General features: G+C 32.0%; 1 protein-coding gene across 2 annotated transcripts in view; it reads left to right on the top strand.

Annotated features, from left to right (window-relative positions):
* Positions 1-12,111: 12,111 nt before the first annotated feature.
* The window catches only part of LOC108761712 (putative fatty acyl-CoA reductase CG5065), a 23,541-nt gene continuing 12,754 nt past the window's right edge, over positions 12,112-22,898 (top strand). For both annotated transcript variants that reach the window (XM_018508405.1, XM_018508404.1), the window contains exon 1: positions 12,112-12,273. The gene's annotated coding sequence lies outside the window, so the exon portion shown is untranslated. The remainder of the gene's footprint in view (positions 12,274-22,898) is intronic.

The raw sequence follows: 22,898 nt of genomic DNA on the forward strand, positions 1-22,898 counted from the left end.
TCCTTGACTTGTTTGCCAAGGTGCGAGTGTTCGTCCAAGAGTTTCTCGAAAGAGCGTGTTTGCCGCGTTAATACTACCATTCTCGCCTATGCGATGAGCGATAGATTTTTTTTTTCCGTCGTTTCCACTTCAATGGGGTGGTCCGCTTTAAAGTACGGCCGAGGCTGTGCGAAAGCCGCTCGTGTGCAAATAATGGCCCTGAATAGTGGCTAGGAGGTAGAAGATTACACCACTTCGCCGTCGCATTACGTTACGGCGGTTACGGGGCCCGGAGTAACAGGCGCGAGCCGTCGACGGTCGAGACCGCGCCTGAGCCGGGCGGAGCGACCGCTCCTCTCGTCGCGCCGCAGCTAGTTTGCCTCGCCCTCGCCCTCACCCTCGGTCTCACCGTCGCGACGTCCTCGTCTTCTCCCCATTCTATCGCCTTCCGTCGACTTCGCCGACCGTTATCTCGTTCGACACCTTATCAGATGTGACAATCGAATATTCCTGTCAGCCGTGCTTTTTTCCTCGTTATCTCTTGCCTCAGTCAGTTAAATATCATCGGTTATGTCAGATTAATATGTCGGATTAAATCCATCCGAAACTGCAGATGTAAACAATATTAATAACTACTTAAAATGGTGAAGACGATGGTGAATTTTGAAAGTTAAAAAAAATGGAAATACAATATTTTTGAACAAAATTGTTTTAACCTCTGACGCAGCTAATACATAATAGATAATAACAGATGTATTCAGTACTACAACCGTACATTGAGCGCTTAGTGAGCTCTCGCATCTGATTGACATATTCGTTAAATTTAAAAATATAGATACAAGAGCTCACTAAACGCTCAGTGAGCGATTGTAGTACTGAATACACCCATTAACGTCACGAAACTCGGTAGCCGCTCGACAATCTGCCAACTCCGTATCCTATACGCGTTTTAAAGGTGCAGTCCACTGTACAATCTTTTCTAATATTTATATCTATTAATAATAAAAAGAGATCAATATAAACAATATTAATATAAAACTCGGGCAAATAAGAGCTAGAACACAATTATTATTTGTGTGTGATTATACAAAATCCTTTTCTTTTTTAATTCGTACTAGTCAAGAACAAAAAATCGACGTTTTGATTGTTATTTGCAACCATTTTCAGGATAAAATACTCTTAAAATCCGCAATCAATATAAAAATGTGTATCTAATAAAACCGAAGAATGCAAGTACAACTTTTCAAAACCTCGAGTGATTCCTCATTAGAATGTGAGAACAGCTCTTCACACACATAGGGATTAATTGTGTTTCTGACGTTGACGTGAACACATGTCGGACGACTTTTCTAAAATATATGAATTTTGAAAGGAAAATTTTTATAAAACAGAATGAGAGAACCATTTCTGAAAACCGTACGTAATAATTTTGATATTGGGTATGAAAAAATATTTATATTTATTATTTCTAAAATCGTAGGATGTCCGGAGGAAGTAATCACGTAATGTAATCACGTGGGAGAGTTCCCGAAATCATTATAAAATTCATGTAAAATTCCGATGTATAATTTGATAATTACGTATGAAACTACGAGAAATAATTGTGCAATATTAGATAAAATCGTTTATTTTACCAAATGACTTCATATATAGTGAAGAAGGTTATTTGATATTATTAGAGATCAAAGATTATCATCAGATAAAGTCGTATAAAATCGTATAAAATCGTATAAAACGAAATTGTTGTAAGATTAAATTAAATTAAATTAATCTGTGGGACAATATTTTAGCTAGTGATTACCTCCTTGAGATGTCCTTTTATATTATGTTAACCGACACAGTTATATGAATGATGTTTGATAATAAACATCCACCAGATGTTTCCTCGCGTAATTTATTCTCATGTATTACAAGATATTGCGTCTTTTAAAATTTTAGCTTAATGACAGAAACATAAATTACGCGAATGAAAATACATATATCTAGAAGTTGTTCATGAAATTGAGTATATTTATATAGATACTTATGACTAATATGCTAATAATAGGTTCCGATTTTCTTCTAGCGAAAATAAAGCCGGCGGCACACGATGCTTATTTTCTGACTGGATTGCTAGCTAGATTAGATTCTTGCCATATATTGGCTGCGATGTTGGTACTGTCAGTACCGTAGCCAATACGGTGGCAAGATTCTAATCCAACTAGGAATCTAGCAGGAAAATAAGTACTGTGTACCGTCGGCTTAAGTCACGAAATAATTTTATGTTTATATATTAATACTTGTAATAGAAGCGATTGAAATACAGAGACTTTTGCAAATCAAATTTCAACTGAAAAGTCAAAATGTAAAGAAGATTGCATTTTTTAATTAATTTCACGCAAATTGTATTTTGATAAGATTTTAATTAAAAACGTACTGTTAAATAATGATATTTAAATGATATTTAAATGTGTTTAATGCCTATTCGCAAACACCAGATGTAGTTGTGTATCCAAACCTTTATTATCTTAGTATAATCATACGTTTCGATCCTTGGTTCGGATCCTTTTCAATATACCTAACTACAGGCAAAATTTTGCCTATTGACGGTTGACATGTCAAGTAACGTTATAATCTTATATAACTAATAGTATATAATTGTTCTAGGGAGCACAGTGATGTATATATAGTAGTTAGGTTATATTGAAAAGGATCCGAACCAAGGATCGAAACGTATGATTATACTAAGATAATAAAGGTTTTGATACACAACTACATCTGGTGTTTGGACTCGAATAGGCATTAAACACATTTGAATTTATTCATCCGAGTCAATAAATTAATGAATGTTATATTGTTATTCAAATTATAGTGTTAATTTCATTTAAAAAGATATATGATTCAGAAAGTGGCAGAATTTTAATTTTTAATCTATTTAAAAAGATATCCAATCAGTAAATGTCATTAAAAAGTTTTTTTAGAAATATTTGAAAAATAATTTTAATTAGGAGACCCTGTATACACTGTATATTTTATGTAATAGATTCATTTTAGAAAATAAAAAACAATATTTAATTGATGACAGGCCGCAACCATTGCAATTGAATATGAATTGTTTGCAAAACTAAAAGCATTTTTTCTCAGATAATGGATCAATTATGAAAAAATATAATAGATTATATTGCAAATGTACTGTAAGAGTTTTCCTATTCAAAAGGCGTTCTAAAGATGCATATATTTTATATTGCTCACATTTATATATGTATTTTAGGTATATTTAGTGTATATTTTAAGCAATTTATATATTTCTATAGTAATAATTGCTATAATTACAAGAATTATGATATCTGTCCTTCATAAGGAATTATTTTTATTTTTGATTACGTAATAACCAAAGAATTGGAAAGAGTAAGGTTACTAGGAGTCGGGCGCAGAAGACGTCGCGCAAAAAATACACTTATAAAGAGTGAAACTTCTTTATTCGCACTAAAACGCACTTACATGTTTCGACTCATTTTTTAGCCTTCCTCAGAGCAAACACACTAACATATATAAAGTAAAAGTTATCCTGTCATGGTGAGCTCCCCTACATCGAGAATTTAAATGCCAGAATTAAATAAAAAGAAATAAAAGAAAATGAAAAAGAAGGAAAATATTAAAAATGTCAAATTAAAAAATATAGAAACTAATTTATTGAAAAACTAACCGAAAATAGGGACGCTCACCACAATTACAAAGTACCGTATCGCAAACATTATCATGAATAATTCAAGAGCCGGTTCCTGATATGTTGACCAGTCGGTATTAGACACAGTGAGTCACTTTTTAGTTATTAGTCAGTACTAATGAAAATTGTAAAGTGATAAAAGAAAAATCTCGTCAAAAGGACTTATTTACTGTGTACGAGCGACACCGACTCGCTAAAAACCTTAAATAAATTTATTGCGAAAAATATTACCTTGGCCGGGACTTGAACCCGGATCTCTTGTATTCCGTACGAGCATATTAAGCCATTAGACCACCGAGGCCTTAGTAATATTCTTCGCAATATAATCAGTATATGTAAGAACAATAACGCTTTTTTGCAGGCAGCGTGTATAACCAATAATAAGATTTTTTTATTCGGAGACCGACAAGAATTAAACACTAAGTTGTCGGTCCGAATAAAAAAATCTTATTATTGGTTATACACGTTGCCTGCAAAAAAGTGTTATTGTTCTTACATACTGATTATTGCGAAGAATATTACTAAGGTCTCGGTGGTCTAATGGCTTAGGACGCTCGTATGGAATACAAGAGATCCGGGTTCAAGTCCCGGCCAAGGTAATATTTTTCGCAATAAATTTATTTAATGTTTCCATCACATTGTCAATTTAATTTAACTTATGATATTATTGCAGTAGTTTAATTGCGTTAGATAAAGTCCGGAAAAATTTCGGCGCGCAGTTTAAATAACTACAAAAATATGATATATATGCATGTACATATATAGGATATAGATAACTCACTGGGAATTATTTAGCAAAAAAGATCTAGCTTTGACCGTCATAGGCCTGAATACGCTTATACTTCGTGTTTAATTCTTGTCGGTCCGAATAAAAAAATCTTATTATTGTTTAAGAAATAATGTCTCTTCTATACACGGAGAAAATTTTATATTTAAAATTACTATAATGTGGTAGTAGCTGCGGTCTTCATGTAAATTATAAGTTTAAATACTATAATTATTTTCATTAAAAACAATAACATAACGTAATTTTTACACTTTTTCATAGTAAAAATTTTTTATTACAAAATCAAATGTACCTAGCAAATTTTGTTTGCGTACCGTAGTAAAAATTAACTGTTTTCATGTTAGAATATGGCTTAACAAAATAATTACTTTATTTATGTGATAAAAATTAGTATTACCATAATAAAAGTTAAGTCGGAATCATGTTGTGAGAGTCCATCGAAAATACAAGACATAGTAAAGTCTAATTTAAAATTGTATTAAAACTTAATATAAAATTTTCTCCGTGTATAAAACAAAAATTCTCTACTCTAAAATAATTTTTCTGTTTTAAAACAAAAATTTTTAAACAAAACCTTTTTTTTAAAACATTTTATATAATTTTTATTTTTAAAGCAGAAAATTTGATTTTGTAACGACTTTTTACGCGAAGTAAAATTTATCCCATATCACGTCCCTGTCTAGGGGCGCACGACTTTCCACGCGAAGAGAAGTCCACCCCACTTCCCTCCCTGCCTAGGGGCGTACGACTTTCACGCAAAGCCGAGGTCCACCCCACTTTCCCCTCCTGCTAAGAGAGGCTTTTAGTAACGACTTTTCATGAGGGTGGATCTCGTTTCGCGTGGAAAGTCGTGCACCCCTAAGCAAGGAAAGGATGTGGGCTGAGCTTCGTTTCGCGTGGAAAGTCGTGAACCCCTAGGCAGGGAAGTGATGTGGGGTGAACCTCGCTTCATGTAAAAAGTCATTACAAAATCCTGTTGAAGGTCACTCAGAGTCATGACCTTGATAACATATATCAAGGTCAAATTGATCGGCGAGGAGTCCGTTTTTGTAAAGATTTACCTAAAAAAGATTAATAAAGAAAACTAGATTAATAGGAGACTAGCGCGGTAAATAATGCAACATTAACAATATTAAGAATCTTTATTTTAGATCGTGTGAGAATACAACCAATATTAGAAATTAAATGCCTATAACGGCCGAAGCTGGATTTTCAATGCTTAAATAATTCAATCTTGAATTACTATATATACTATATATGTACTTGTATATATACCATATTTGTAGTCCTTCGAACTGCGCGTCAAATTGTTTTTCCGGACTATAGATGCAATTAAACTACTTTTGTAATCTCGAATTAAATTGACAATTTTAATAATTTGATGCTCAATCAGGCATCATATTATAAAGATGTTAATATGTTGAAAAACTGTTAACAAATTTATTGCGAAAAATATATAGTGTTCTAAAGGTTAGGACGCTCGTACGGAATACAAAAGATCCGGATTCGACTCTTGACCGAGGTAATATTTTTCGCAATAAAAACGGTGACAATATAGGATATATGGATTTTGGCGTGAAGTGCGTGAACGCTCATTAATCATACAGTGCTATTCCTAATAAAAAACTAAGTATAATATATACAACGTTACTGTACAGAGTGATTCGATAAAGTGACCGATTCAATTATTAGCGAAATTTGAACATTTAAATTTTATTAAAAAAAATAAAGTTCACCTTGAAATGTCTCTAGCCTATCTGTCCATAAAATAATTATTTCCATTATGTGATGTCCCTCTTTGTATTGAACATGTTATAAATCATTTTTCCATATGTCTTCAAATTTCGCTAATAATGGAATCGGTCACTTTATAGGAATCACCCTGTATATGAATATATATAAACATTTATAAGCATGTGTTTCAACATTCATAAGCATATATAATTATTTATGAAAGTTTAAACATGTTTATACATATTTATACAGGGTGTATCTGAAATAACGTTCACTAATCATATAGTGCTATTTCTAATAAAAAACTGAGAAAAGTCCTCTACCATTTTGCAATTTTCGCAAAATGTCATTTTTCGTCCTTGTGACACAGTCCAGCCAATAGACGAGTCTGTCAGAAAGTGGGTTTAGTCCATAGCGTATCGCTACTAAAACCTTTCGTGCATTTTCACGGTAATGCGTTTATTATAGACTTTTAATACTTGAAAAATGTAATAAAAATCCACAAAGCAATGGTTTTTTATTCAGTACAATTCGTGAAACTTATAGGGAAAAGAAAAATTATCTGAAATGCCACAACATTAGCCTTCTGGAGGCATGCTGAATAATATTTACGCTTTCTCGCGCTTCACGCCAAGATCTGTATATCCAATATAAATAACAAAGGACTCTTACAAAATCGACAAACTTTAATATAAGTCAAGGGCCAATAAGAGTCACGACAATTAATATATATGTAAACACAATAATTGACAATTAAAAATGAATAAATATACAAAAGTGTTCATTACATGTTTCGGCTATCAATTTGAGCCATCTTCAGATTACTTATCTATCATACTATTCTCCCTTGTAACATTTATACGAAAATATGGTAATTGCAATATAATGTACGACGTGAGTTAGATGACAACATTGTAACTCGGCTTGGTGGAGCGTTTCAACGAGATCATGCTCTCATCCAAAAAACTGGGTAATCAATTGTTCTCGTCATGATTCTAAATAACATAATAATTAAAATATATGTCAAAGTTAAAGTTAAAAATTGAAAAAATTAAATATTAAAAATAATTCTGATGAGAAGATATATTGTTCACTCCTTAAGAAGGAATAGAGTTATTCAATTATTAAAAATTGCGAATTTTGTCAATTGTGTAAAAATAATCAAAATTAAATAGAAAAATATATAATCAGATAAAACTAAGTCTCAAAGGGAACCATATTCAAACATGTTTAAAACATAATTAATTACACAATTGACCACCAAATCTTTTCAAATAGAACTCATAGATACCACGTGTCTACAAAAGCACTCACCAGCATTAACCGCATCACACACTCAGACTAAAAACAAGTATACATCATTAATATAACAGTCTTGATTAATTGGAATTAAATGAGTCATAACGATTTTGAACCAATCGCAATGTATAACTTAGTCATTATAATTAAACTGTCGAATATTCTCGAACCGAGCTCTCAGTAAAACCATTCTCACTCTATGACTGTCTTAAAGCCCCAGCTACATCTATCGTAATGTTTATCGTAAGCTCCTTACTCCGATTCTTACGATAGCCAATTAGAAATATCAATGTGTATTGTAACGCTTTTGATTGGCTATCGCAAGGATCGTAAGAAGCTTACGATAAACATTACGATAGATGTAGCTAGGCCTTTACGCTATCTGTGCGTTACGCGTTACTCATTACTTATTACTTATTTTAGTAAGGAAACACGTATTGGTGATAAGTTACTTTTCAAAGTGACTTTTCCAGTCTTAGTACAATCTTAACATTTAGTTAGTTAGCGTTACTGTCACTAAAAATTGCAACGTTATTATTAAATTGTTTATTATAAAAAGTAACGGCAAAGTAACGGAAAAGTAACGTCTGTCAACCCTGGATATCAACGTGTATTGTTTATCGCGTTACTCTCCTATTAGCCTATATTTTTTAAATTATTTTTTAATTAAAAGGAAAAGAGAGAGAGTATATTTATGATTTAATATTTAATGCAGTTCAAGTCCATGGTATTTGCCATGGAAATGTTTGCAATATAACCGAAATTATTTTAATGTCTAGCGTCGAGGAAAGAATTTATATAATTTCTATTTTCTAACGTTCATAATGCGTTACGGCTGTAATTAAAAAATGCAATATCTTTTTTTAGATATTCTTAATCCTATGTACATTTTTTTAATATTATTATTTTTAACATTTGTGTTTATTTTTATAATTTTTTAATACACAATAAATAAATAATAAATAATAATAACATCTTTTTAACATTACCAGGTATGTAAATATAAAATCGGAATTTTTTAATAGAAAATACACGTTTATTGCTTGAAAATGATAAAAAATATTTTATTCGAAGTATTGCCCATCGCTAGCTATACATTTTTCCCACCTGTCTGACAATTTGTGGATGCCACGCTAAAAAAATTGTTGCTCTTTTTAATACCAACATTTTTTTTTATAATATAATATATTATAGGACCGTACATGTGATAACACAAACTATAGAAATCAAAGCCTTTACACGGTCTAGCTGGATCTTAATGCTTGTATGATTCTTATGTGAATTTATATACTACGTATGTAGTCCCCAGAAACGCGCGCCGAAATGATTTTTCGATCTTGAAAACGCTAACTCTACTAAACTACTACAGTAATATCACGAGTTAAATTGACTACCAATTTAACAAATTTTTGATGTTTATTCGCATCTTCGAAACGATCTTAATAATGTTGCATGACATATTAAAATCTGTAAATAATTAATTCTTATTTTTTTTACCGAGGCTCGATAGTCTAAAGGCTTCCCGAGTCAAAATTTTGACCCTTGATTAAACCTTTAATTCTATGATATAGTAGAAGCTAAAATATCAAGATAGGTTCAATTATGACACAATTTACTCCTACTTTGACTGTAATGATGTCGCAAATTTCCTTTTTCACTGCTTTTAGTGCTAAATAGGTTGATTTGCAATAGGAGTTAGGATAGTAAAATAGGTTTGATTACAACCATATCATCAAAGTAGGTTTTATCTAGTTTATAGAACATTTAAATAGGTGCAAACTATCCTTAAGAATGTCAAAGTAGTATCAAAATTTCGACTCGGGATGAATTTTCTAAGGACGCTCGCACGGAATGCAAGAGATCTGGGTTCGACTCCCGGCTGAGGTAATATTTTTTGCAATAAGAATTAATTATTTACAGATTTTAATATGTCATTCAACATTATTAAGATCGTTTCAGAGATGCAAATAAGCATTAAAAATTTGTTAAAATGCTAGTCATTAGATTTTAATTAACATTAAAATTACAATTACAAGTAATTAATTTTAATATAATCTTGAATCTATCTTAAATCTACGCACTGCTTTTATAATCTTAAATTTACGCACCGCTTTTATAATTTATGTCTTACAAATCCTAAATTATCCTATTTATAATTATTAATTTTAACCTACTCCTCTTAAATCTACGCATCGCTCTTATAACGCATGTCTTACAAATCTAAAATTATCCTATTCTTAATTTTATATGCTTTTACAATATATAACACATGCCGTATACGAGTAAATACTTATTCTATACTAAATCTAAACCGCATACCTGGCTGAATTATTTACTTGCACACATACATAGCATTTAACTTCATAAAAATTGTATAAGATTCAACTTTGCGCCATTGCTGATATCAAATCTTTTTCTTTTATAAAAATAATAGGTATATCATTGGAATTAAGTAAATGTACTAGTTTAACTTGGCGCCTGTTGTTGATATTACATCTTTTATACACACGATATACACATATCATTAAAGTTAAGTAAATGAAAAGATTATAAAAAGATAGTCTTGGATTTCACTTTTTAGTTTGATAGAATTTAATTAATTAATTTGATAAAGATACAAATGATACGTGTTATTAGAATCAACTAAAAATAATAAGAATAGTACCACTTGTGTTTTACTTTTTAAAAATTAATATTATTTTTTTATAGGACGAGAGATTGATATAGAAAGACTTTCAATGAAAATATAAAAAGGTTTATCGTATCACTTAGTAAAGATAGTACCACTTGAACTGTACTTTTTAATTTGGTACACTATTTTTTTTCTATACGTATATCAACTAGGTTTTATCATATTTAGGTTTTACCGTAAAATAATTTTATTGGATGAACACATGCTTTTAGCATCTTTTTATCTTTTTTTTAAAAAGGTAAGTTTGTATATAATTTTAAAAAATCTCCCATCGCCTCCCCCATCGTTTTAATAATTGTATTATAATATAAAAATGTCAAGGTGTATAAAATAGCATTTAACTTCATCAACAATAATAAAATATGAAGTCTCTTTACCATTAATATACTTGAATACTTAATGTAGTTGACTACCAGAATAAGATTTTATTCGGACCGACAGGAAATTAAATACTAAGTATAATCATATTCAAACCTCTATAATGGTCAAAGCTAGATCTTTTTGCCTCAATAATTCCCAGTGAATTATCTATGTTCTATACACGGAGAAAAATAATTTAGAGATGGATACCTTCCAAGACTAGTAAAAATATTTTGGCTATTTTTACCGAATTTGTGATAAATTTATCTAACGCAATTAAACTACTGCAATAATATCACAAGTTAAATTAAATTGACAATGTGCTGAAAATCTTGAATAAATTTATTGCGAAAAATATTACTTCAGCCGGGACTTGAATACGGATCTCTTGTATTCCGTACGGATCTCTTGTACTATTTCGTACGGATCTCTTGTAGTGTTTCGTACGGAATACAAGAGATCTGGGTTCAAGTCCCGGCCGAGGTAATATTTTTCGCAATAAATTTATTCAAGGTTTTCAGCACATTGTCTATTATAGACCGTTATAGACTTGAATATGATTATAAATAATTAAATTAATATTTGACTACCAGATTGAGGAATTGATGAAATAGCTAATGGTTTCTCCGTATTCTTCTCAGACGCATGTATTTGCAGTTTTATTTCCGTAGAGGTTGTTTCATTGACCTTTTCTGTTCTCTCAATTCGTTCTATAATTCTATTCTTGCTTTTTTACGCAATGATTTTCGGTTAACCCTGTTACTGATCATTGTGTCGACTACAGGAACGGTAATTGTAGTTTAAGTTTACGTCATGTGCATTATAGATTTTCAGTACTGGCATTAAATTTTGTAACACAGCTTTAGTAAATCGAGTTACCATAGAAACGTTTAATTTTTTTATATAATGAAATTGAAATACCGAAATTGACGTAGGCAAAATTCTGTTGTCTTCATTAACCATGAAATAGAGGGAAAAAAAATGTTGAAAATGTAACTTTTCACGTATAACTTAGTGACAGATACGACTCTCTGACGTTCCTTTGATTAACTGCATACAAATCTTGCCATAGACTTCTCAAAAACAAGATTAAATTCACATAAAGCGCACAAAATGGTGACTACGAATGAGTTGTTTTAAGTTCTGTTTTTTATTTATACATTATCTAAATTAGTGCACACGATGCAATAAGTTGAAGTGAAATATATATTTGTTTCACTTATTGCAGCATGTGCATCAGTTCGAAAAATGCAGGAATAAAAATCAAATCTTTAATATCTTGAAATGAATAATGCAGAGGTAGAAGAATTATCGAAAATGTGATTAAGTCACAGTAAAGATCAGTTTATGACATCGAATGTGTTGTTTTTTTTTTTTTTTAAGAAATAAATTAAAAGCCGTTTATCTATGTATGTGGCACAGAGTAAAGTAATATGCAGTACGTATCGCCGAGTTGAGGTCTGCTAATGCTTTGTAGTGGGAGAAAACGCTCCGTTCTGTGAGCTGGACAGGTATAAGGAACTTGAGTTAGTTTCATGTACGCTCAGTGTATGTTTCGTTAGTCGACCCGCTTCGAGGGAAGTCGATTCATCGCGCATCTTGTCTTTGTCGAGAGAGGTGCGTTTTTATTCTCACCCTGTGGCATCTTCTTCAAATGTGGTACTTTCTTCAAATGCCCGGCAAATCGAAGAGGTAGTCATGTCATGAGGCCATTGAGTAAGTAAAAATCTTGCCCGAGATAAATGATAACGTGAGTAAAAGAAAAATAGTTCTCCAAATTTTAATTAGTCAATTCCAGTGTAATTGTGAGCCGCGAGTAAGCGTTTAACAGAAGTTTACAGACCTATAGATAAGACGATAAATAATGTTTTATTACGTACACACGTTGGAACATGGCACACGTACCACCTACCATCGTACCGCACAGACGGATGAGTAATTCTCTTCATGTCACTTAATATATCGTTGATCAAATAATTGATTGAGCTCATCGAAAGAGTTCTTAGTAGAAAGGGACGTGCTATAATTTCTGAGGCCATTTCGCATAACCCGTCCACTTGTCGATTGTCGTTGTAATATCGTGTATTTTGTGTGTGTGTGTGTGTGTGTGTGTGTGTGTGTCGTATAAATTTAAATTCAAATTAAGATTCAAATCCGGATTTTATTATGTCTATTAAATTCAAATCCGGATTTTATTATGTCTATCATTATGATATTTAAGAGAATAAAAAAAAAGTGAGAGTATTATATTACGCACCTATGGAATTCACATCTTATTAAATCGGTTGTACTAAAACCCACTTCTTCTCCATCTCTAGAACGTCTTGAAACTTAACGTAGGTCGTGGATAGTGACCGCGATTCTCGGAGGATCGCATATTTCTTCATGTTCCCGTCGGTACATCGTTTGGAATTAATGCTCAAAAGAGATTGCACATTCTCTTATTGTTTTCAAATTTTTTTAACTTTTAAACTTCCACTCGCGCTTGCGTATACAATAGTGGTCGCCCTTCGGTGTTTCATCGAATTTATGTTTACAGAAATATATGATGGAAAATTATTAAATTGTGTGATTAAAAATATTAATTTACTTCGTATAAAGTACAAATCAAGTTAAAGTCAATTAGGAAATATATTTTCGAGGATAATGGTATCTTGATAAAAAAAAATATATATATACAATATGTCGTTAACCAAGTTAAAGATCGCTATTAACTAAGTCAATTAGGCAGACACGTATTATCACGTGTTTATTTTTGTAAATATAATTTTGATGTGCACTTTTGGAAGTGAAAGAAGTAAAAATACGAAAGGAATTTTCTGTTGCATACAAGCGAGTGGATTTTGAGCACGGCCGGAAACATTTAAGGAAAGCGATTAAAGAAAGTCGATTTGCACACTTATGCTATTTGGTATTTGCGATCGCTTTTCCAATCATTCATACCAATTAGATAAGGATGTCTTTCCAGTCACGTCTTAGCAACGCTCGGACGCGTTTTGGTGGTCAGTGTCCCGCTGACATACTTTGAAACGCAACCGGATGCTGGCGTGCTATTGGCTGTTATTAAACATGAACTGTCGTGCAACTGCGTTTTACCACATCTCACAGTAACGCGAAGATTCGCCTTCTCGCAACGGAATAACGTAAGTTTATTCGAGCGAAATTTTGCCATGCTATATTTTTTAAAATTAGAATATCTCGAATCCCGTTATCGGCTACACGCATGCTTAAGTCGGTTATCAAAGAGCGTGAAGTAAAGTAAATAACACGCGGCATGATAACTTCTCGTGCTTCCTCAGTCGACATACGCGCGAGACGAGTAAGTTTGCAACACCTGTACCAGCGTCTAATGTAGTTCAGCGGAAACCGTAGTTTTTCATCGTGTTGTAGCTGTCAGTAGGAATAATAATGATTTGATGTTAAACGGTTTTTACGTTTATCATCGTGTACGCTCTCTTACGCTGGGTAGAAAATTAACCAATCACAGTCGAATATGAGAAGAATAATCGATTATGATCGGTCTATTTTCTATACTGTTAAATTTATAGCGTCAAATTTAACCTAATGTGAGTCGCCACTGCTCCTACTAAATATATCATTATTTTTTACTAAAACGATAATTAAAATTAACACTGTATAATGTCAAATATAACCATTGTTTCAATATATAGGAGCAGTATCGACTCACATTAAATTTAATTTGACAGGCTTTCTACAATAAATCATTGCCTTAAGCTTTAAGTCTTAAGCTATAAGAAATTGACCAATCATAATTAATTATTCTTTTTACATTCGACTATGATGGGTTAATTTCTTATGATTTAAGACTTAAAATTTAAGTAATAGAGAGCTTATTGTAGAAAGCTTTTATAGTAGATTTAACAATGTACGACCGCTATGACTTCTATTGTAGACCCCGCATTTATGCTAGCATCGGACTATGAACGGATATCTACGTAATTCGCAGTTTGTTGCTACAAGATTCTTATTTGTCGTTCGCCAATGTGAACCTTCAACATCGTCTGTTTGAACTCGTAATTCATGGCACTGATGATATGATTCGTTTGATATATCACGGCATAATTTGATGGTAAATTATTTTGTAATTTGTGTTTTTAGGATTGCATTAACATTTTGATAACCATGTGTATCCAATTGATTACACATTTATCAAACGCCGCGTGTGTGCATCACAATTTGAATAAACACATATTTCTTAGTATTACTACCATTTGTAAATGAACCGAGAATATTTGCATTAATTTTATGCGGTATATTGCGGATTCTGGAAGAATTTTTCATTAATCTATCAACTTACCCAAAGGTTTTTATTAAAAAAACATATTTGGTTGCAAAATGTATTTTGATGTAAAAAAATGTATTTAAAATTAAGTTATATATAAAATACAATACTATGACATAAAGGGACTAAAAAAGAATCTGTGCGGCAATCAGGATTAATAATAAGGATAATAAGAGTATCATCATGAAGAAATTAATTTGTGCCGTTTAACTCCGTTAGAAACCCGTTCCGTTAGCAAATCGACACGATTGATAATAAATAAAGTCAATATATTTATCCATTTGCACTTGCGAAACTCGTAGTCGAACTAACATGCGTAGTCTGACGCAAGCTTTAGCGTTGATTTTCGCGAATTCAAGAGTTGTACTGGTTATGTATACGTGACGAAGTTACGAGAGCGTGACTTGTATCATGACAAGATGTTTAGTTTGTAGTTTATCGAGCCATTGGAAGGAATAGGAATGCACCGGAGAGAGTGATAGTCGAAAAGAAATGGGGACGATTCTCGGCGTTCTCGGCCGATCGATTCGTGGTCATGGCTGAAGTCACGATCACGCTCGCGCTCATCTATGCTTCTCACATAACGGGTTTTCGGTGTAACGGATTACCCGGACGCTCGGTTTCTCTCGGTCACATTGCCTCGATGTCAGGACAGTGACCTAGAATTCCTCTTGCTTGCATCCGCTTCTGGCTATAGGCGCCGTCTGCCTATGCACTCTATCGCGATCAATTGTATTATCCAACGGACATTGCGATGTAGGATTGGATTTTATATTGTCCACCCGGCGCCGAAATAACGCAAAAATCATGAAGACAAAGGGTAAACGGGATTTATTGGAACTACTCGGGAAAATTAGAAGCGTCCAAAGAAAATTGGTCGTCCGTGTATAAAAATATAATTGTGCCGTCCCAGAAATGTGTGTGTGTGTGTGTGTGTGTGTGCGTGCGTGCGTGCGTGCGTGCGTGTGTGTGTGTGTGTGTGTGTGTGTGTGTGTGTGTGTAAGGGTGATCCAGATCAACTGCGGGACGGCATATATATATATTCCTCATGAAAAAGTGAGTCGAAAATGTCAATAGCAAAATGTTGTGGTATCAACAATTTTTAAACGGTGAGCCTTAGAAGATGTCCAACCACAAGGCATGAATTCGCGTCGTCAGGAACGGCGCAACTAAACAGCGCTCGAACGCTTTGATGAATACTGCTAAACGGCACGATACCGAATGATTATTGCAAAGTTTCGTGAAATCTCTGTATTAACCTTTACTGCAGTATTCTTAAATTGAGTCCGATTCAATTGATGAGTAATGTTAATTGCAAATTCGACACAACGTCATTTATATCAGTAAGAAGGATTTTTGAAATATGTTGAAATAAGTAATAAACAAATTTGTAAATAAAATCAATATTAATTAAATTATTCAAACAAATATTATTAAAAATATCAATCGACAGATGTTTCCAAAACTTCTTTTCTGTCACAAACAACATTAGAAAAAATTAATTTCAGAATACTGCAGTGAATGTTAACACAGAGATTTCATGAAACTTTGTTTTGCGGTATTCATCAAAGCGTTCGCACGGTCGGCTGCTTAAGCTGTGTATATACCTAGCGAACGAACACCGAACGAACAGCAAACGTAAAAATTTGTATTGTTGTTTGTTACATAAAAGTTGCACAAGTTTAATTGCTACATGGAACGAACATCGAATCTGGTCGAATACCAGTATTCCGTACAATCGAGAAAAAGAATAAACTGCTCACAAATATAAACACTAATATCCGAACATTCGTGTTCGGTGTTCGTTCGCTAGGTGTATACATGGCTTTAGTTGCACCGCTCCTGACGGCGCGAATTTCATGCCCTGTGGTTGGACATCTTCTAAAGCTCACTGTTTAAAAACTATTGATACCATAACATTTTGCTATTGACATTTTCGACTTACTTTTTCATGAGGAATATGTATGTGCCATCCCATGTGGTTGATCTGGATCACCCTGTATATATATATACACACACACACACACACACACACACACACACACACACACACACACACAATATTATTTGTATACAGAAATCGATTGAAAAAGAAAAGGCAAGAAAGGAATTATGCTAGATATGAATCACGTTTTATCTTTTTCTAGTTCTTTATCTTTTTTTCTAATTTTTAGAAAAAGAAGTAAAATCTTAGACACAATTGAAAACCATAAACAATAGGAACTGAGAATATAGGTATAACAGATTTCAGAAATGTTCCTATTACCTGTGTTTTTCAAATATGTTTAATAGCAAATTCGATTGGGTATAGTAATGCGCATTGATGCATATTAAAGCTGTCGCACATTAATCTAGCAGGGTGTTTTCTACCGGAGAAAATCTGGAAAACCTAGAATTCTCAAGGAATTTTTTTTACCTTTGAAAATCTTGAAATTCTCATGAAATTTTGTTGAAATTATCAGGGAAATTTTTCGAATTCTATTCTTAAATTTAAATTCTATTTTGTTTGACAGAATCATTTCTTTGACCATTTTTTAGTAAATAATGCAAGTTTGACTAGATCCTAATGCCAATAGTAGCCGATCAGTCGTTTGTGGCATGCTAACAGCATGTGAAGGGATAATACGTGGTCTACAATAGGAATTGTAGTGGTCGTAAAATCTGAAATCGTAAGAAATTGACTAATCATAGTCGAATGTGAGCAGAATAATCGATTATAATTGGTCAATTTCTTGCGATTTAAAATTTTGGGATCACTAGATTTCTGTTGAAAACCTCGCATATATATCGCTGATTCTACAATGAGTCGGTAGTCGGTAGTCTTACCGGTGAATCAGTGAAGTTGGCCAACTTGTACGACTGAAGGTACCTTTTCATGCTGATGCTCGACGCTCATTTTTAGCGTCAAAATAGGTCACGTGATCGAAATTGACGCTTGATATTCGTTAATTTTTATCACGTTATCTGTTTTAACGCTAAAAATGAGGGTCGATCTTAAGTAAGACTACCGATTTTTTTAAGACTGGCTAAATTCGAATTTTCGGAACATCGATTTTTTTTTTAATTTGTACTGTTTTATTAGTCATCAATTTTCAATTTTTTATTTTTAAGTTAGGCTCTACTAAATAAACATTATCAAATTAAACAATAATATGATAAAAAAAGGCTTATAATCGAGCAAATTATTTCATAGGCTAAGTTTCACAAAATTGAGCGAGCAGTTTATAAAATAAAAACGAGTAACCACAAAAGAAGTCGCTCGTGCATAAAAATTTACTAAGAAATTTATGTGCGCAAATTAAATATCAAATTATGTTGTGATTATCGAGAACTGTAAGGTAATAAAATCGATCTGATCTTGATAAAACGCATACCCCTTTCGTTGTGTAAACACAACCTCAGGAGTAAAAATATGTGACGTTTATCGTATGAGACGTGTTATTAATTTAAACGAAAGGTGTCTTTTGGCTTAATGTCCCTGACCAAGTATTTCAGTGAAACACAAACGAGTTTCAAATGAAAAAAAAAATGTTTGGTCATATATTAATTATCCTGTTCGGGACATATACATACAAAATAGCTACCTATATATATTGATATTTGTGACATTTATTTCTTAAAAATCAAAATTTTGATACGCATTGAAGCAAAAAATGTGTCTTGTTGCGAAAAGATGTCGAGATCTCACTTTCACCTCTGTAAAGCTGGTACACCATTAAGAAAAAGTTCGCTCATATGCTATAATTAATCGCTAATTTATTGCTAGTTTATTGCTCTAATTCTGAATTTATTGTTCTCTCCTATTCGCGAGAGAGTAATGTTAAAAGTAGAGGCTGATTTCACGTTACACTAGTATCCGCACTTTCGAAAACCATATAAGAGTACTGTAAACAAAAATATATATTTTATATTATAAATATAGAATTACCAGAAAATCTTTAGTTTCCAAGATATTTATTTTGCACTTATTTTAGCATATTTTAACATATTTTAACATAAAATATAGAATATTTTATAAACTATTTTTTGGAAATAAAATTATTTTTAATAATGAAATATTGAACAAGGTCAATGATCGAGCCAAAGGTAGTTGACAAAATTAAATTAATATTCAATCCAACATACAATTAAATATAAAAAGGAAAACATATATATAAATATAATTAAATATAAAAAGGAAAACATATATATAAATATAAAGATATGACTTATTTATCTTGACATAGTATGATGCTGGGACATTAGAATCGGTTTTTTTTGACAATCATTGCAATTTCTTATCACACCTCCTTTGAGATGTCATCAGCGCGTTTCACCGATTAATACGTAAGATTATTCCATTGCGAACATTATCTATATATCTATTATAACAACATTTTATATTTAATTTGTATGTTTGATTGAATATTAATTTAATTTTGTCGACTAACTTTGGCTCGATCATTGACCTTGTTCATTGTTTTTATTTACATTAACACGAGAAGTCTTTATACTTTTATTTTTAATAAAACTATTTTTTATAAACTATTTTTTGTAACTGTACCTTAATACTTTTATATATAACAGAATAATGAGATGAATTAATTTAAAGCAACTATAAATTTTCTATAATATAGAAAAATAGTATATATAATATATACATATAACAGCATATAAAACATAGTCTTGCGACTTTCTGGGAAATTCGTCAGCTTGATTCGAGCTATTCTTATAACGATTGATTTAATTCATCAATTCCGTGTCATATCTTCTCGAAGGCCAATTGATCTATAGATACATCACGCGAATTACAACAGTAGAGCAAATTTTGGTCAATTTTATCTTAACAATTGATACAAGATATTTCTTGTAGAGCTTTTTACATTAAAAAGAATGTTTTTCCAAAAATTTCATTTAATTAATCCTTTAATTTTTGGAATCTCCGTTTTGAATTTCTTATGTTATATATTTATGTATAAGTATACACTCTAAATCTGTAGTAATTAAATTTCACTGCATTAAATTGAATTTTCAATACAGGCATTAGTGGCAATTGCGCCGATGTTACTGCCAGTGAATTTTACTATAAAACGGGAATGGAAAATCCATTCTATAATTAGAGTGAAAAATTTACTCCAAAAAGAATTTGGAGGTTAAAATAATGACAGAAAAATGTCATTCCAAATCCAGATAACAAAGCCTACGGAGACCGGAGACAGATTTTTAACAGAGCATACTATCAATTTATTAATCTATTAACCTTATTTTTAATTATTATTTTATTTTTAATTATTTTATTCTGTTTCTTTTATTTATGTCATATTTTATTTATGTCTGTCTCTCTCTCTCTCTCTCTTTCTCAAAATGCATCTCGTCCGTAACGACCAACATGCGACAAACGGTGCGCTATGTTGCTAAATTCACTCCTTGCAGTAACATTCAATGCATCTTGTAATGCATTATCAACTAATGCTTAAACCACTTGAATTAATCGAATGAAATAGTCTACTCCTTTATGTAAGAGTAGACAGACTAACTTCAAAGCAGTGAAAATCCATAAAGCAATGACTTTGCTACTCACTTTTGTTAGCAGTAAAATTTTCATTGCTACAGATTTAGAATGTATATATGTATGTGTGTATGTGCGCGCGCGCGCGCACACACACACACACACTAAATCTGCATGTATATAAAACACAAATTTGTAACATATGTATATCTGTAAGAAATTTAAATATTTTTTTACAATATATAAAAATAAATGTAATGACATGAAGCTCTTGTTTTGTTTATGTATTAAGTGATACTAATTTTAAGTGATATATTAAAATAATAAATTTTATTTTGGCAATATTTAATATCAAAATAATACACTTATTTGTAAAGTTTTTATTTCTTAATATCTGAATGATTATTTTTATGTATTTTACTTCATAAAATAAAAGAATAAAATTAATTTCTTGTTTAAAAAAAAGTACAATAAAAAGAATTGACAGGCTCCACAGAATAAATCAAAGAATTATAATGCCTATAAGAGCCGAACTCTAAAAAGAAAAAAGTTGTTTAAATTTGTTGAATTTTTCAAAAATAAAGTCTTTGATTTTTTTTAATCTGTGAATGATGAACTTTTAGATGTTAATAAACAGAAACCTTGAAACGCTAATACAACTTTGTTTTTTTCCGATTTTGTTTTTGAATCGTGATCGCTTTTACGATGTATCCACCATGGCGATGTTCAAGCCGCAACGGTTACATAAATTCGAGTCGCATTGTGAACTCACGCACGTCAGTTCAGTAAGTCGCCGGCAATTATCCGCACGTAGCGCGACGTCGAACATGAGGAGATCGAGGATCGGAAAATATAGCATCCATTGCATTTTTTGTCCTTATCATGACGATTTCTTTTTGTCAAAACTACTGTTCGTTTCTTTCGTCTGTTCTTTCTCAAGTCGTGAATCTTTACCCTTTTCTCCATGATGTGATTTAAGCGGGAGAGAAAAAAATGCGGTTTTATATCTTATGATGAATATAATATAGTAATATTACACCGTAAGATAATATCACATTATGTCAATATTACACGATGAGATAACAAATATTTTGTTAGCTCGTCTGCTCGTCCAGGAGACAGATACACTTCGCGACTCTCGTCGGAGATATCTCAAGGCTAATGATTTGATTTTGTCCCAGTGCTCGTTTCCTTCCTTTTAAAGTCTGCATAAAGTCCGAATACGTAGTCACATTTACTGCCAGCACTGAAAATGTGACAGTTTATATTACGTGCACTATAGATTTTCAGTACAGGCAGTCAATTTTGGAGCATAGTCCCTGGTAATTCCTTTACTTACGTTAGACCATACCGCTCGCAAATCGTTTGGCAAGGCACGCTGTTACGTGCCACGTCATTCTCTCTCTCTTGTTAACGTCACGTTTTTAACATAAAGTTTTTCTACACATTTTTTTCCTAAACATTCTTGATAAATCTTGATTCCTGCTACTTATCTACTTTCACCTATCGTTTTTTTTTTAGTCCTTTTTATCTACCTTTAAGACCCGTCTTGAATATTCAGTCTTACAGATATCTTATGACTCATCCCTAAACGGATTCGTGAGTCATCGACACGCACATATCTCAGTTTCTTTCATCCCCATCGCGTATATTTTTGGTATTCGAAAATGTCACGTTATTGGTTAAAATTTATCGAAATCTCCACTTCTTTTATCGTAGTGAAGATTCTTCTAGTTCAGATCGAGTCAGCTTATTCTCATAAGTTGCTACACTGAAAAAAAGTATAGTCATTTTTAATAAATATTTAGTTGAATACTGCCAACTAAATATGTATTAAATATAAAGATATATTTATTTGATATAAGAAATATTAACTTGATTTAACAATCTTTTTTTTTTACTGAACAAATATTTATTTACTGTAAGTAAATATTTAGTTGGCAGTATTGAACTAAATATTTATTAAAATTGACTATATTTTTTTTTCAGTGTAATAACGCATCTCCGATTTAGTCTATAAGCTTGCCTTTATTATCGTTGAATAAAGTTTGGTCAGAAGACAGTTGGCAAACCTTTTTAATACTTTACATATTACGGTGCATCTCGCTCGTAAAGCGTTTATACACTCTTTCGTAACGGATGATTTCGACTCCTATCTCTTTTCTCTTATTATACCGCTTTATAATAACGATTGCATATCCGATAGGTACGGTATGCATATATTACTAATTAAAATTATTATTCATAACGGATTCAATTTCCGTTCTTCTGGGTGTTTAAAAATATGTTAGAATACATGGAATAAATAAATTATATAAATGTGAAGCAAAATAATGTACTTGCCAACGTTACGCTGTGTCGCAATATTATTGCTGAAATAAAGTTAAATTTGGCACGTGTGATCTTATATATACAGGGTGGCGCCAAATTTTGGCCCCACCCGTCTTGAGCAAGTAGAGCGGACTAAACTGAGTCGAAAAGTCCTCTACCATTTTGCAATGCTCGCAATAGTTAACGAGATATTAACGTTTAAAGATAGCCGAATATGCG

Source organism: Trachymyrmex cornetzi, unplaced genomic scaffold, assembly GCF_001594075.2.
Source record: "Trachymyrmex cornetzi isolate Tcor2-1 unplaced genomic scaffold, Tcor1.1 scaffold26, whole genome shotgun sequence".
Lineage (NCBI taxonomy): Eukaryota > Metazoa > Arthropoda > Insecta > Hymenoptera > Formicidae > Trachymyrmex > Trachymyrmex cornetzi.